Source organism: Phyllostomus discolor, chromosome 3, assembly GCF_004126475.2.
Source record: "Phyllostomus discolor isolate MPI-MPIP mPhyDis1 chromosome 3, mPhyDis1.pri.v3, whole genome shotgun sequence".
Lineage (NCBI taxonomy): Eukaryota > Metazoa > Chordata > Mammalia > Chiroptera > Phyllostomidae > Phyllostomus > Phyllostomus discolor.
In genome coordinates, this window is record NC_040905.2 from 154,302,634 (window position 1) to 154,317,788 (window position 15,155).

A 15,155-nucleotide genomic window follows, 5' to 3' on the forward strand; every position below is an offset into this window, starting at 1 on the left:
TGAACAAAATAAACTAACAGACAAAATAGAAGCAGACTCAGAGATACAGAGGAAAGACTGAGAGCTGTTAGAGGGGAGCAGGGTTGGGAGGATGGGTGAGAAAGGTAAAGGGATTAAGTAAAAATAAACCCTCATTGACACAGACAACAGTGTGGTGATGGAAACAGGGGTGACAGAAGGTAGAGGAGAGTAAAGAGGTGATAAGTGGTGATGGAAGGAGACTTGACTTGGTGTGGTGAACACACAATACAATATACAGATGGTGTATTATAGAATCATACATCTGAAACCTATACAATTTTATTAACCAATATAACCCCAATAAATCCAATAAAAATTTTTAAAATGTCATTTGAATTGGTGTTGCAGAGAACTTGAAAACTTTTGGAGAAATCAAATGCCACTTGCTCCTGTTTGATGGGTGCCTCTGGTTGGTCTGATTCCAAGTCCAGCAAACTTAGCAGCAACCAGAGACACTGTGGCCTTAAGTGGGGAGATACTACTTTTGTGTGGGCACTGGAATGTAGACAATACCTGATGTCTGGAAAGAGACAATAAACAGAGGTAAATGACCAAGCTTATTTTGGCAGGATGTGCAAAAACACAGACTAAATGTTCAGCCAATCTGATAGGTTTAAGAGAAATCCTACACATTTATACAGCAACCAAGTAGGAAACACAAACCTGACATGTAGGAAGCAGGGGAGGAAAGAAAAAGGTGGGAGACATAACAAAACAGAGCAGCGCAGAAGCATTGCTTTATGTGTACTTGTCAAGTCTCTAGTCAGTCACTGACCAAAAGGTGTAGTCAGAAAGCTTTTACATTGCAGTTTGGTTGGAGTTCTACCCTTCCAGAATAATCCACAAAGTTCAAAGGTTTTATAAGCAAACTTCCATTTTCAATAATTACTGGACTCAAAAATAAATGTGAACATCCAACTCAAGAAGAAAATCTGAAAGCCAATCAGTTCAGCCCATTCGTTTCACAGATGAGGAAATCAAAGTTCAGAGGAAACAAAGGATTTTCCCACTCCCACTTTACTAGCTGAAACAGAACAAGGCAGAGAATGGAGGAGGCCTGGTTCAATTTAGAATATATTCCCCTTCACCGACCTTCCACTCACAGTGAACACACCAGTTACGTCTGCTCCCCTTCCCAGCCCTCTCTGCCCGTCTCCTTTCCTTCCCGTTCTCTCTCTTGACTAAAGTAGAGATTTAAAAGCACTACCCAGGGCCCTCCAATTATTGATTATTGGAAGTTAGTCACGAACTTGTATACTCTATTGTCCCTAAAAAGTAAAGCCCAACTCCAGTGGAATACATGCAAATAATATTACTGGCATTTTGTGATCAATTTATCATCTTGTACTTCACACCCTGTGGTAAGGAAAAGTTATCCTGAGTGGTGTGTGTTCATATTTTCATATGCATATGTGCTATTCTGGTTTCCCAGTTTACCTCTGCATTAGGATAGAAATAATGTCACAATAACAGCAAAAATTATATTCTTATGACTTTCTCAACTCACAGATTCAGCATTTTTGTTCTATTTAAGACATCTTCTCCTCTTCCAGGTATTTCTGGAATGCTCCGAGGAGTACATGTATGTTGGTGCATAGAGTTAACATTTCCCACTCTCCCCCACTGATCTTAGGCCAGACAAGTTGTCACTCAGCCACTCTGAGGCCCTCTCAAAGCCTCTGTCTTCTGTAGCTGATCTGTACTGAAGTTCCTTGGCTGCTGCATCAAACTCGTTGAAGCCACCCCCAGTGCTAAAGCCACCACGTACCCCCATTGTTACCTAGCTCTGTTCCAATGTTCTAATCGGAAGACTCAAAGAAGGGCTCCCTTGTTCTCTCAGTATTCTCCCAACTGAAATGCTTTTGTTGTACTTGAAAGAGCTCTTTTAGTTTGGTACCCACAGCATAGCCAACAGTCTAGGGAAAGACACCATGAAGCATTGGGGATCTCCCATATTATTCTGTAATGTGTTGTTTTTGCATTAAAATTGTCTGCTTTTAATTGCTCTTCTTTAAGGATGATTTATTTATCAGAAGGTTGGTTTTTTGTTTTGGGGGATTTTTTTTTTGGTTGCTCATGCAACTAAGATTCCTGACAGATATATCCCACAGCTTCATAAGATATGAATGCTCCACATCCATAAGAGATGATGGAATCCAAAGCACACAAAGAAATGCAGGACAAAGACAAAAGGACCAGAGAGGCCTGAAATATGGCCTGCACACCACTCACCAAATACACAACCATGAATGTGTCTGCCTACCAGAGGATATTTTTCTACCCCAGATGGCCTGTAGCCGTGCCTAGGCTTCTTAGACTGGAGCTTTAAACAGGAGCTCCTGCTATAGCAAGAACAGGGACTGCAACTTATATTTGTATCTTTTGTATAAACCTCATCATACGGTCCAGAAGTGGGCATAGAAGATACCCTATAAATATTTACTAGATAAAACCTGTGAACGGCCCATGGTTCATACCTAGGTGAAATCTCTGGCTCCAGTGGTCTTAGAAAATAATACAGTGGTAAGAAAAGGAAAGGATTTTCTAAAGTGCAAAATGCTGGTTTTCTCTCAACTTCTAGAACCAAACTCTGTTAAACTCTATGACTTTTCTTTCCTACCCCTATACTGAATCTCTGATGCAGCGCTGTGCTCAGCCCACACTCTGGTATTGTGTCATCAGCACACCTGAGTTCTCCAGGCTGTTTCTGGACCAGTATCACATAATGCCATCCTCCTCCTTTATTACCATATACTCATTTCACAAAATTGGGGCTGTTTTACAGGGTCCAAAGTGTAATTTTAGTGCTAGTGCAGCTGCTGCTATGAAGGGGCTGAGTAGTGAGGGACTCAGTCTAGTGACTTTGCCTAAGTTAAAGCCAGAATTTCTGAACACCCAGTGGCCAGGCCTCTCTTCCCCTTGTTCCCCTTGTTCTGCAGAGCTATGCTGGCTAACTAGGGAGGACTGTCAGATTGTTGTCTTTAGTTGTTTGATTCTAAACAGTATCTTTCTGTGTGTAGTCAGCAAACATTCACTTTCATCTTCTTGCTTTTGCAAATCTGTACTTCACTCCCTCAAAAGTTTTTTTCAGTTTATCTTTAAAGTTCACCAACTCAGCACTTACCGTTCACAAAAGTCTTGGAACCCACATACAAAGATTAAACCCTGCTGCACAAAAAGTCAGACAATCCAGCCAGGGAGCTGAAGTGGTTCCCACCCTTCACACTCGCCACACCCCATCAGCCAACAATAAATCCCCTCTGGACATAAAAGTCCCGTTTCCCCACTCACCGGAGAGTAAATCCCCTATTGGCAGGAAGCCAAACTGAACAGATGTGTCTGCCACCACTTCCTGGGGTGGGGTCAGGCAGCACCAGCTTTGATCAACCAAAAGGAGGAATTTCCAGTGTCAAGGGCCCTCCACAGAGAATGCCCCAAGGCCTACTCCAAGAAGTGAAGGGACCAAGGATTAAAATGCAACTGGGTGTATCCCAACTGGGCAGAGCAGCATCCAGAGAGGTAATGTCTTGGTTGTTACCCTCATTTCTTGGACAGTAGTACAAATGCAAGTAAATCTAACTTTCATGGTTAGATACTCTTCCTGAGGAAAGGAAATGGCTTGGTGGTATTGAATTTATTCCTCCCTATTATTTAGTCATTCTTCCTAGTAAACTAGACACACAGGAGAGAATATTAACCCTTATGCAACTCAGAGATGTGCTATGGTAACAATAAATATATATCTATTTGATCAGACCTGCAATGGCTCCATGAATCAGTATACTGGCTCATGTGAGGCAGCACCACTGTTTCCATTGGCCAGTTTCCCTTGAGTTACCTATCACAATATCCAGAGAAGCCATTGAGTTGGACCTATCTGGGTGCCTTGTTTGGAGCTGTGATTGTAAACCTTGAGAGCCTTAAAAAGTATTGCAACATGGCTTGCTGAATTTGAAGGAAACTTTCACGGTGAAATAAAACATTTTGCTCAGCCAAGCCAAGCTTCCTATACACTGATACTCAGGAAATTGCTCCATCAATGAGTATCACCTTGTGATTTATTCCTAGTAGGAACCTATATATTGGCATTTTGTTTTGGAGGTTTTATCAGAGTAGACTAAGTATTGTTTTACAACGTACAATACCAAATCTCAGCCACCAAGGTTCACTGATCACACACTTCCTAGTCCTGGGCAGGGTGTGTGTGTAGGGAATGAGGGCCCCTGTGCTGAGTAGGAACCAGGCTCTTTCATCTAGTGGCTCTGCCTTCAGGGTTCAGAGTCCTCTGCTGGGTGCTGTGCTGTGCACCTGGCCAGCATATGTGGGGAAGACAAGGAAGATGGAGTGTTTCACAGAAATTTTTGTGGGCCTGACTTGGAATTGGTTGGCGTATATCATTCTCACCCATACTCCTTTGGTTTTGTGTGACTGAAAAGGGGGCTGGGAAATGTAGTCAATTATATTCTCAGTAAAAAATAAAAAAAGAAAAGAAATAACTAATAGATGTTAAAAATTGCTATAGAATTAAAGTATGTTGTGGGACAAAGTTTTGATGAGAATTTGAGTAATGAGAGGAGACTTTTTCATTAACAAGAAAAGGGTATGTCTATTCTAATTTAGAAAACACAACATACAGACTTTTCTTGATGATATGCTTTTTAAGCACTTTTTGAAAACTTTCAAATAGCAGAGAGTGTAGAGAGATTAAAAGCTAAGCAATCACACACACATCCTGTGGCTTTCCTGAAGTGTGAACACCAAAGTCTGCATTTACCTTCATACATTTAACTCTCTATGGAACATGAGTAGTTTTGCAGGTAAGGTCACTTTTTATTAGCAGTCCATTATTTTCTGTATATTTTAATGTAAATTCAAGTCTTTTCCCCTGATGCATATAGCTATTTATATATGATTTTAAAATATAAAAGATTTGATGATTGTGGAGATTGGGGAGAGGTGCATAGAGGGATCAAGCTTTTGGTGGTTGTTTCAAAAAGTACAACTATCTTAAATGACCATAACTTTGCAAAATGTGCAATAAAATCCTTATTAATGAATGCTAGCTTGCTTCAGATAGGGATGTCACTTCTTTAGGGCAGGGGTAGAGTGTGAGAAATATTGTGAGCAAATGGAATGAAGAAAATGAGATTGAAAAGGGCTCCTGTGCTCCTCTCTCCATTTCCCCTTCCCTTCCCTTTCTTGAGACACAGGCCAGGAAGCCAGCTGTGGCAGGGAGGAGCAGAGGTAGCAGATTGAGAGATGACCAGTGGGGTTTGGGGACTGGTAAATAAGCACGTTAAGCAAATGACTCAATACACTGAGGATAATGGGAACTGATTTTCTCACTGCTAGAGAACATATGTACAAACAGAGAAAGGCAAAATAATAGAAAGAAGCCTGAGGTGCTGACCTGCAATTGAAGGTATCAGTATGAACTTATGGTATATACATATGCATACGCACACATATACATTTATTTGTGCATTTGTTACAAATATGTACATATAGAGAGATATAGAAATAGGGATGAATATGAGGGAGTATTTACATAATATATGTATATATTTTTACATTTACATATACATATTTACACATTTATTTCCTAGCTCTGTTTGCCAAGGGGATGTAGAAGAAATGGTATCTGGTGACACTGGGGACACTAAAACCTAGATCCTAGTTTCTAAAATCCTGCATCCACTAAAACAAACTTGGGCTTCTTCAAGAAATTGTAATTCTAGGACTGGGACAGGAAAAGTGTAAAATTAACATGGAAAAGAAAAAACACAACCTAGGAGTCGATAAAAGAGTAAAAAAATAAGCCTGGAGCATGTTGTTTTTTCAGGAAGTTAAGGCATGATCGATTAATGACAGGCACATATCACAAGGACATAGGTGCCAAAGTAAGGACTTAAGGATGTAAAAAGTCAATCAATCTGGGAGAAGGGAAAGCTCTTCCTTAATATAAGATGCCAGTGAATAAAAGTAAAAGAAATGATGCAAATAGAGAGCCACCTCCTGGCAAACATCATAGCAGTGGTTGATTCAGACAGGAGACTGTAGAGCATGCTAAAGCTGATAGGTGCAAATTTGATGAGTTGCAGAATATTGATGTAACCTCAGGATACTTCCCTATAATATATCAATAATCAATTTATAAAGGGCAGAATTGTCACTCCAAATTAGCAAAAGCTGAGATACCAATGTAATCGGGTGATCATAATTCATGTCCCCAGCGGTGGATATGTTGGTGTGTTGTGTCTCCTGTCTTGATGCACAAAGAAGAACTTAGTATCATGTCCATGACTTCCTGTCAAGAAGGCATGATCTGGATTTGGTAATGAAGAAATATCAGATAAACCCAGGTTGAGAGTCAAGGTATAAAATCAAAGACCTCTACTCTTTAAAACTGTCAAGGATGTGGAAAACAGGGAAAGCCTGAGGACTTTGTATAGCCTAAGTTATCTGAAGATGCACAATAACTCAATGTTCAGGTATTTCTGGATAGGATCTTGAAACAGAATGAAAAATGAGATATTATTGGATCAGTTGCTAAAATTTGAATGGCCCCATGAATTGATGGTAGTGTTGTATCAATGTAGATTTCCTGATTGGAGTGTTGCATGCTGGTTATTTGGCAGAGCATTCTTGTTTGGGAAACATGCTCTAGAGTGTTTCTGGGTGAGAAGTTATCATTTTATATTTTGCTTTCAAAAAGCTCAAGAAAGACCTCAATGATAATGAATGTATAAGCGAGTGACTATAGAAACATGATAGCATGTTAACATTTTGGGAACTGGGGTAAAGAAGATACAGAAGCTTTCTGTACTATTTTGGCAAATGTTTGTAAGTTTGAAATTTTTCCAACTAACAAAAACAAAGAATCTTCTCCATTTAAAATAAAGTGTCTCTGGATTTTACATTTGGATCCCATTTATAGTTTTTAGTAAATCAATGAAAATTTAAATTGCTTTCATTTACAAAAAAAGATAACTAGATAACTAGATAACTAGATAACTAGAACACATTTTAATTGCTTTCTTGGATTACTTAAAAAATTATTTTTATGGCCAGACCATGTCTTTCATATATAATTCCATTTTGACATTGGGCTCATGGAATTCAAGCTTTTACAACATCAGGTTATAATATCTCTCTCTTAAGTACAAACTAAGCTTTCATTTAGTGATAGTATCTAACTTTTATTGAACACACTAAAAATTGATTTAATCATATTATTTCATTATATCCCTATAATAACACTTTGGTTTAGGTCCTGCTGTTTTCCTTTCCTGGATAAATGGACATATACTAGGACTCAGTTTGGCTGCATATTACTAGAAAGACCAAAATGACTGTAACTTATACAAGTTTGAAGTATATTTTTCTCCCATCGAAAAGACACCTGAAAGGCCAGGCCAGGACAAGTTGTGGGGCTCCCTAGGTTCTTCCAGCTCTGCAGTTTTTAATAGGTGATTGCCATTCCTAAAATCAGCCCATGATCCAAGATGACTGCTGGACCTTCAGCCTCACATTTGCATTTCCAGGCGCTGCTAAGGAAATAAAGTAGAAATGAAGGGCAGGGCACTCATTTCTTTCCCTTTAAAAGTTAGCCTTCCCCAAATATCTCAAACATTATTTCTATCATGTACCTGACCACAGCAACTGCCTACAAACTTGGTGAGTGTCATGCATTTGCTTGGCACATTCCTTTGAATTGTTAGTGAAGAATTCTATTGATAGTGGAGAGACCTAGCAATCTCTAACCAAGAAGAACATTTATCCAACATCACCCACCTAGTAAACAGGAGCCTTGGTCATCTAAATCCAAAGCTTGAGCACTTAACATGACGTGAATTGCTCAGTCTTGCAGGAGCTGACACCCTCAGTGTAGGCAGTGGTGGTCTGTGCCTGGTCAGCAATAATGGCTGAACTGACATTGTTCCTGAGGAGTTTGGTTCTTGTCTCCTGATATAAAGAATTTAGACTGTGGACACTGATAAAAGCCAAAGCAGGTTTACTGAGGCTCTGCAGAGGGAGACAACACTGAGATAGGGCCTCGGGTTCTGCACCCCAAATGTGGGGCTTAGGGGTTTTTATTCCTTGGGAACATGGAAGTTTGTGGGTTTAACTAATCAGGATGTAAGCTGGCTGGCTTTTTCCTTTTTGGGAACATTGGGGTTTCACTGAAGTCCAGATATCCATCAGTAAAGTAAGGCATTCTGGGATTGTGCAAGATTTATAATGGGATGCAGGAAGGGACTTCCCCAACCAAGTGTTGAGTTTGTATCTGGGGTTTGTGCATTGGCTTTAAATCTAAAAAGCAAACTTAAAAGATTCACGTTAGTTCCCAGACCATTGCTTTATAGCTACCTATTGATAACTGCCATAGTTCTGTAAGGGCTTGACTCAGTGGAGCGAATTTGGTGAACATTTTAATCTACTGGTTTCAGCATTGGCACTCAGTATGGCTTCAAAGTTATCAAAAGCCTTAGTCAGAGATCAACACAGGAACCAGAACTAGATATATATACACGTACATATATTTCCTAATTAAATATATATATATTATACTAGTATATATAATTTTCTAATTATATATATAATGTGGTAACTGAGAGGACTATATACTTGAGTGTACATGAAACATTCTCAGTAATGATTGGTCAGAACAACCCACTGTAGTGAGTTTGGGTCAGAGTCATGTGGCTGTTGTGGCTTTTGTTATTCCCATGTAAATTCTCAGGGAGTGGTTTGTAATACGTGAGAAATCTGTAGGTGTAGTGAAAGCCTTCAGAACATTTTCTCAGAGCCTGGGGCTGAAGGGGGATGCAGAGGCAGTTAGAAATTACTTGAACTCATTCTTCCTTCTTACCCTTTTCCCTCCACATACCTAAACTCTCTTACCATATCTACAATATTCTCACTTTCAAGAAATATGTAATGTGGATCTGTACGTACTCCTGGCAATTTCTAGGACACGGAGTAAAGATTTTTACATTGCCTCCAAAATCCTCTAGAAGTACTTACAGGTGTCTTTATGGAAGAGTATCAGCTGCTGGCTACCTACAACTAGATCCTAATCCTGGTGCTATCAAGTTATCTGGAAAACAATGAAGACCCTGTCTGAAGCTCCAGTCTGCACACCACTATGCCTCCAAGGAAACAGGAGAGGATTGACAAGTTGCAAACAAGGGCAATTGATCATTTTTACCACTCAAGCTTCCAGGAGGGTGAGGAGGGGTTGGCACATCCTTTATTCACCATTGGTATGATTTTATTTTCACAATGAAATCCTTTTAAGCCAGAGGAGGGAAAAATAAAAGCTCCCCAAATACTCCAAAGTAGAATTGATTTTGGCTATTTCCAAACCTAAAAGAACCAGCCAAACCAATTTTAATCAAATATTTTTAAAAGCACAAGAACAACAACAACAACAACAAATTTCCCCTGAGTGTGAGGTTGTGAAGGTCAAGGTCTGACCTGGTGTAAACAAAAACATCTCAGTAGAGCAGAGTTAGAGGTTAAGTAAATGTTTCTAACAACATGGATTTAAAACAGAACCATTAAAATAGATTCTGCAGCCTGTGTGAAAAGGAAAGTGGTAATGACTGCCTTTAATTTTTTCTGAGTTCTGAATGAGGAATACAGATTTGTGAACACATTCTGGAAACAAAAGAATAGATTTATGACTAGAAATGTAATGAAGATATCTGGATGACAAGTAAGGAAAACACTTTATCTATCTAAAGTGCATTACATCCTAGTCATCTCCACAGGGTATATATTTTAAATATATTCATCTTTTTCCAGGTTATATATGGCCAGTGACTTTTTTTAAAGTATAACCAAAACTTTTTTAAAAACTACTAAATACCAACACCCACTAAACGTTTCTTGTTATTAATATTTTGGAGTATTTCTTTGTGTTCCTTTTCTATGCATCTTCATACATATATTTGTAATTTCCTCCAATTAGTATCATATTGCACATACTACTCTGTAGTACCTTTTCTCACTTAGCAAGTCAAAGCAGCAGCATCCTATACCACTAATGGCTTTTAAATCGCTGCAGCTCATTCCTTCTTGTGTACATACATAATTTCTTTCACAATTCTTTCATTTACATCCGAGCATATGATTTCCAAATTTTTGCTATTATTATTAGGTCTAATCTACAATTTACATTTTTCTACATAAATCTTTGTGCAGATTCACTTCTTAGGATAGGTTTTTTAGACATAGAATTACTGGAATTAGTGGCAAGAACACATTTAAGGATTTGGAAACCTAATTCCAAAACAGCTTCCAGAAAAGCTGTGCCGATACCATTCACACTCGTAGGGCAAGAGCCCGCCCGAGTCTCTGCCCTCACAGACACACACATGGATATGTAAATTTCTGTATACTTCTATTTGAATAAGTGAAATACTTTTATTTCCCTCATGTCTAATAGAATTGAACATCTATATTTATTTAGCATCTATTTTTAAGTCCATTGGCTCTTTGTTTTTTGACTACTTTCCACTTCCCACTTCTATTTTCTCATTAATTTGTTAGAATGAATATATTCAAAGTGGCAAATGCATTTGTCAGTTTTTCATTTACTTGATTTTATTGATGATTATTGTATTGTTGCTATTGTTACATGGACAGCTTAAGTTTTTATATCGTTGAATCTATTAGTCTTTTAATTAATTTGCCTAAATATTTATGAGGCCTGTCCTATTTCCAACTGGATAAATGTTTAGTTTGTTCGGTTGTATCTTTCAAGTTTAAATTACATTATAGCCAAAGGAATCATGACACAGGCTGGCTCAGGGATCTTTATGTTATAATATAGTCCACTCAGTGGGGATGTGGTCAAGGGAAATAAACAAAATACCCTAGGCTTCTGTAAACAGAGGGTATTTCTGACATAGTAATACAGGACACAGAATGGGGTAAAAGACTTATGGACAACGAGAGGACCTGTCCCTTTCAGCTGGAAGTCAGAGTGGTTTTTTGACTGCTGTCATCAGCAAGCCCACAAAATCTGAGAAATATTGGATTGGCCAAAAAGTTCATTTGATTTTTTTCATAAGGTGGCTCTCAAAGTGCTTAGTTGTCTTTAACTTAATCTGAAACAGTTTTGTTAGATTGTTTGTGACAGTTGTCATACCAGCATGCATTTTTAAAAAACATATCGAAACTAGTGAATTTTTGTGTAGCCATTTTATTTTATTTTATTTATTTATTTATTTTATCATTGTTCAAGTACAGTTATCTCCATTTTCTTCCCACCACTCTCCCCCACCCCAGCCATCCCCACCTTCCACCCTCGATCCCACCCCTCTTTAAAGATGGAAGAAAATATGTAACATTTTTGGCATTCTATGCTTTATTATTTCAAGAAAGGTAAAAACCCAAGTGAAACAGAAAAAGATTTGTGCAGTGTACGAAGAAGGTGCTGTGACTGATCGAACATGTCAAAAGTAGTTTTTGAAGTTTTGTGCTGGAGATTTCTCACTGCATAATGCTCCATTGTCAAGTAGACAAATTGAAGTTGATAGCCATCAAACTGAGACATTAATTGAGAACAATCAATGTTATATCATGTAGAAGATAGCCAGTATACTCAAAATATCCAAATCAATAAGGTTATTGGTGAAAATGAAAAATGTGTCTTTTATGTTACAGAAAAACTAAATGGGCTTTTTGGCCAACCCAATAGACACCATTTGACTGTTAACAAACAGTTAACTCTAGTAGGCATTAGAAAAAGACAGTCTTAATGTGTCTCTGCAAAGGCAAACAGAAACAATTAGAGCCATGTGAGAAGTTGGTGAAGCAACTACATTTAAAGGCCAAACTTTGAGAACTTACAGTCAAAAAGGCAGAGGATCTCCCTCATTTGATGTAGAAGTCCTGGTAGAAGAAGATGGATTTGGATTGAGTCACAGAAACAAGGCAACAGAAAACAAGGGACTCGAACACCAGGGGAAGGTTTTATTATCTAGGACCAAGGAAGAGATAGAGATTTTTTCAGGCACATTTGGCAGCAATTTTACCAACCCCCAGTAGGTTGTAGTTGTGCTGTCATTTCAACATATTTGGTTGAAATATCGCTTAAGCTTAAACCTTACACTATGGTGTAGATTCATCTTCAAATATTTTCCTGTTGTTTTACAACATTTCTAAGTCAAAGAACTCCCCCAAATATTGTTTAAGTCAGGCTTCTCATCAGCATGGCCTTGTGTGACAACTATATTCTAGATTTAGGTGCAGAGACTGGAAGCAGTAGGCAAAAAGACCTCCCTCGGGGAAGGTGGAGAAGCAGAGCTAATTACCACCTGGGTGTGCCTTGAATGGGTGGCAATGAATTAGGGACTTAACTGGGCTGGGTTGTGATAAAGCAGAAACACACATTATGTGAAGATCATATTGTAAGAGATAATTATCAACATCGCATAATATGAGAACTGTGAGTATAGTTATTGAATGCTCAAACACTGGCATCAGAACTGGCTTAAAATAGAGCCCTCCCACTTTCTAGCTGCTAAACCTTGTGCAAGCTATTTAATTTCTCTTCCAATCAGATTTCCAGTTTCTAAAATGTTGTTAACCTTCTTAACATCATAAAGTGGGGATTAAATGAGATAATGTATATTAGCTACTTAATCTTCCAGCCACATAGCCACAATTATTTATTTGCTCAATAAATGGGAACTATTCCTGTCATTATAAATAGCAAATGAAGAAAATTAATAATGTGTTCCCAGAATAGCTCCTACATAAAAACTCAAGAGAAATGATCATAACCTAATATCTGCCTGTGAGCTATACTTGATTAGTATCCCGTCAATTAGTATTGTCAGTGAAATTCTAAAGACAAAAAAAAAAAATTGCGTGTAAACCTAAGAGCTTTAATGCTACATGGCATTACCAAATTAGAGAGAAAATGAAAATACAGTCAATATTGCAAGTCATTAGCAATCTCATCTAAAGTTTGCTTGTTCACAAGATTTATAATAACCTTCCATCATTATGCAGCAAAGCCAGATATAGATTTACTATTCAACATTTTGTGAACTCTAATCACTGCCTGGGACTTAGGCTGTTATCATTTAAATTATCTCATTTAACATTAACATATTCTTGGGATGAAGACTGTTAGTCACATTTTATGTAAAAGGAAATGGAATTACTAAGGCTTTATGAAAACTCAGAAGCCAAACAGCAAGTAAATAGTAAAGCTGATTTTTTATCCAAGCTTTCTCACTTTAAACTTGATTCTCTGTCCATACTCCATGAAACAAACAGAAATTACTCTGTTGTAAACTGCCCAAACTCACAACCAGATTTCCTTGCAAATATAACTGAAGAAGCGAGAGAGGGAGGGAGGGAGGGAGGGAGGGAGGGAGGGGAAAAAACAAAAAAGAAAAGAAAGAAAGAATATCACCCTACCCACTAAATCAGAAACTAAGGAAGTCATTTCAAAGCTTTGACTGAGTCTCTGTATACACAGAGGAGGTGATATTAAGAGGTGTTTGGAATTTTGGGGGTTTTTTTGATTTGTGTTCACAGGAGACTTGAGTTGAGAGGGATTTAAAAAATTGGTTATAATAATTTGGTAACTTGCAGATTATAAGACAAGTCAAAAATAATTTTCTCTTTAAGGATTTAGACTGAAAAATCTTCAAGTTTATGTTGGTCTTTGGGAGAAATGTGAGTTTGACCCAAAATTGCCTGTTAGGCATTTAGGAAAATAAAAGACATATATAATACTCTCACTGGTGGAGAGATGCACAAGGGGTTTTGTCTTAGAGGCGTCAATAGCCACTTAAGCCTGTCCTATAGGACCCCGGAGAGGCAAAGTTCACTGAGCCCATTGGAAATGTGCTATGTATAGTAAGAGCAAGACAGTTGGGGTGTAGGGCACTAGGCCAAGACTGTGCACTGGGTGGCAGTTTCCTTATGGTAGGTGAGGAATTCATAGCCCTAAAGGCAATACCACAGGATTTAGATGCACCCAGGAGAGGATGCCTACAGACTGTGGGTCTGGCTCTTAAACTATAAGGATAATCATATGTGTTGTACATGTGATTTGAAATACCATAACTTTGTTTTTAATATTTGTCTTTCTTTTTTGTATTAATATTCGACTACAGTTGTCTCCATTTTCCACCACCAGTTTCCTCCACCCCACCCACTCCCACCTCCTACCCTTAATCCTACACCACTTTGGCTTTGTCCATGGGTCCTTCATACATGTTCATTTACGACCCTTTCCCTTCTTTGCCCTGTTATTTCCCTCCCCACTCCCCTCTGGTTACTGTCAGTTTGTTCTTTATTTCAGTGTCTCTGGTTATATTTTATTTGCTTGTTTGTTTTGTTAATTAGGTTCCACTTATAGGGGAGGTCACACACTTTGTTTGTAATATCTAACAATTCTGTGGAGCCATGAGAGAAGCAGAGAGCAGCAGAGAGAAGCAGAGAAGTTCTGTAGAGTAAGGAGATTCAGCCCTCATTTAACACTTTTTCTGAGTTCTTCCTACACATGTAGCTAGCAGCAATTTTCCTTAGGGGTGTCTAGCATGGTGCTGCCCAGCTAACTTAGGAGGCAAGAAGAAAGTCCAACAGTCTACCAGAAATAACGCCAACTCTCCCTTGCCCCAAATATTTTAAGAAGTAGGTCACCATGACAGGGGAAGGGTAAATTGAGAATTGATTTATACTTAAAAAAAATGGACGAGTACTGATGACAAATAATCCTGTCCCTCCTAGATTTGAGAAATGGCCATCCGCCAATCCAATGCCCATGTGTTTTTATAGCAATAACTGTTAGTGGAAAATAAAGCTTATTTTCAAAATTGAGAACTAAAAGGGACAGTTTAAAGCTGGGTTCTAGTTTTCCTGAACAACACAGTGTTTTTCTTCGTCATAAAAGACAACACAGTTGACCCTCTGGTTACCCCCACTGACCCTAAAAGGCCATCGAAGGGAAACAGGATGTGGCTAAGAACAATGACACCTCTGCAAACCACAAACAGAGCCAACAGATGAATAAAGCCCTGGTGTTTTTCAGAAGAAAAAGGCATTGATTCACAAGGAGAACAATGATTGTGGAAATACTACTATTAATTTTGCCCACAAAC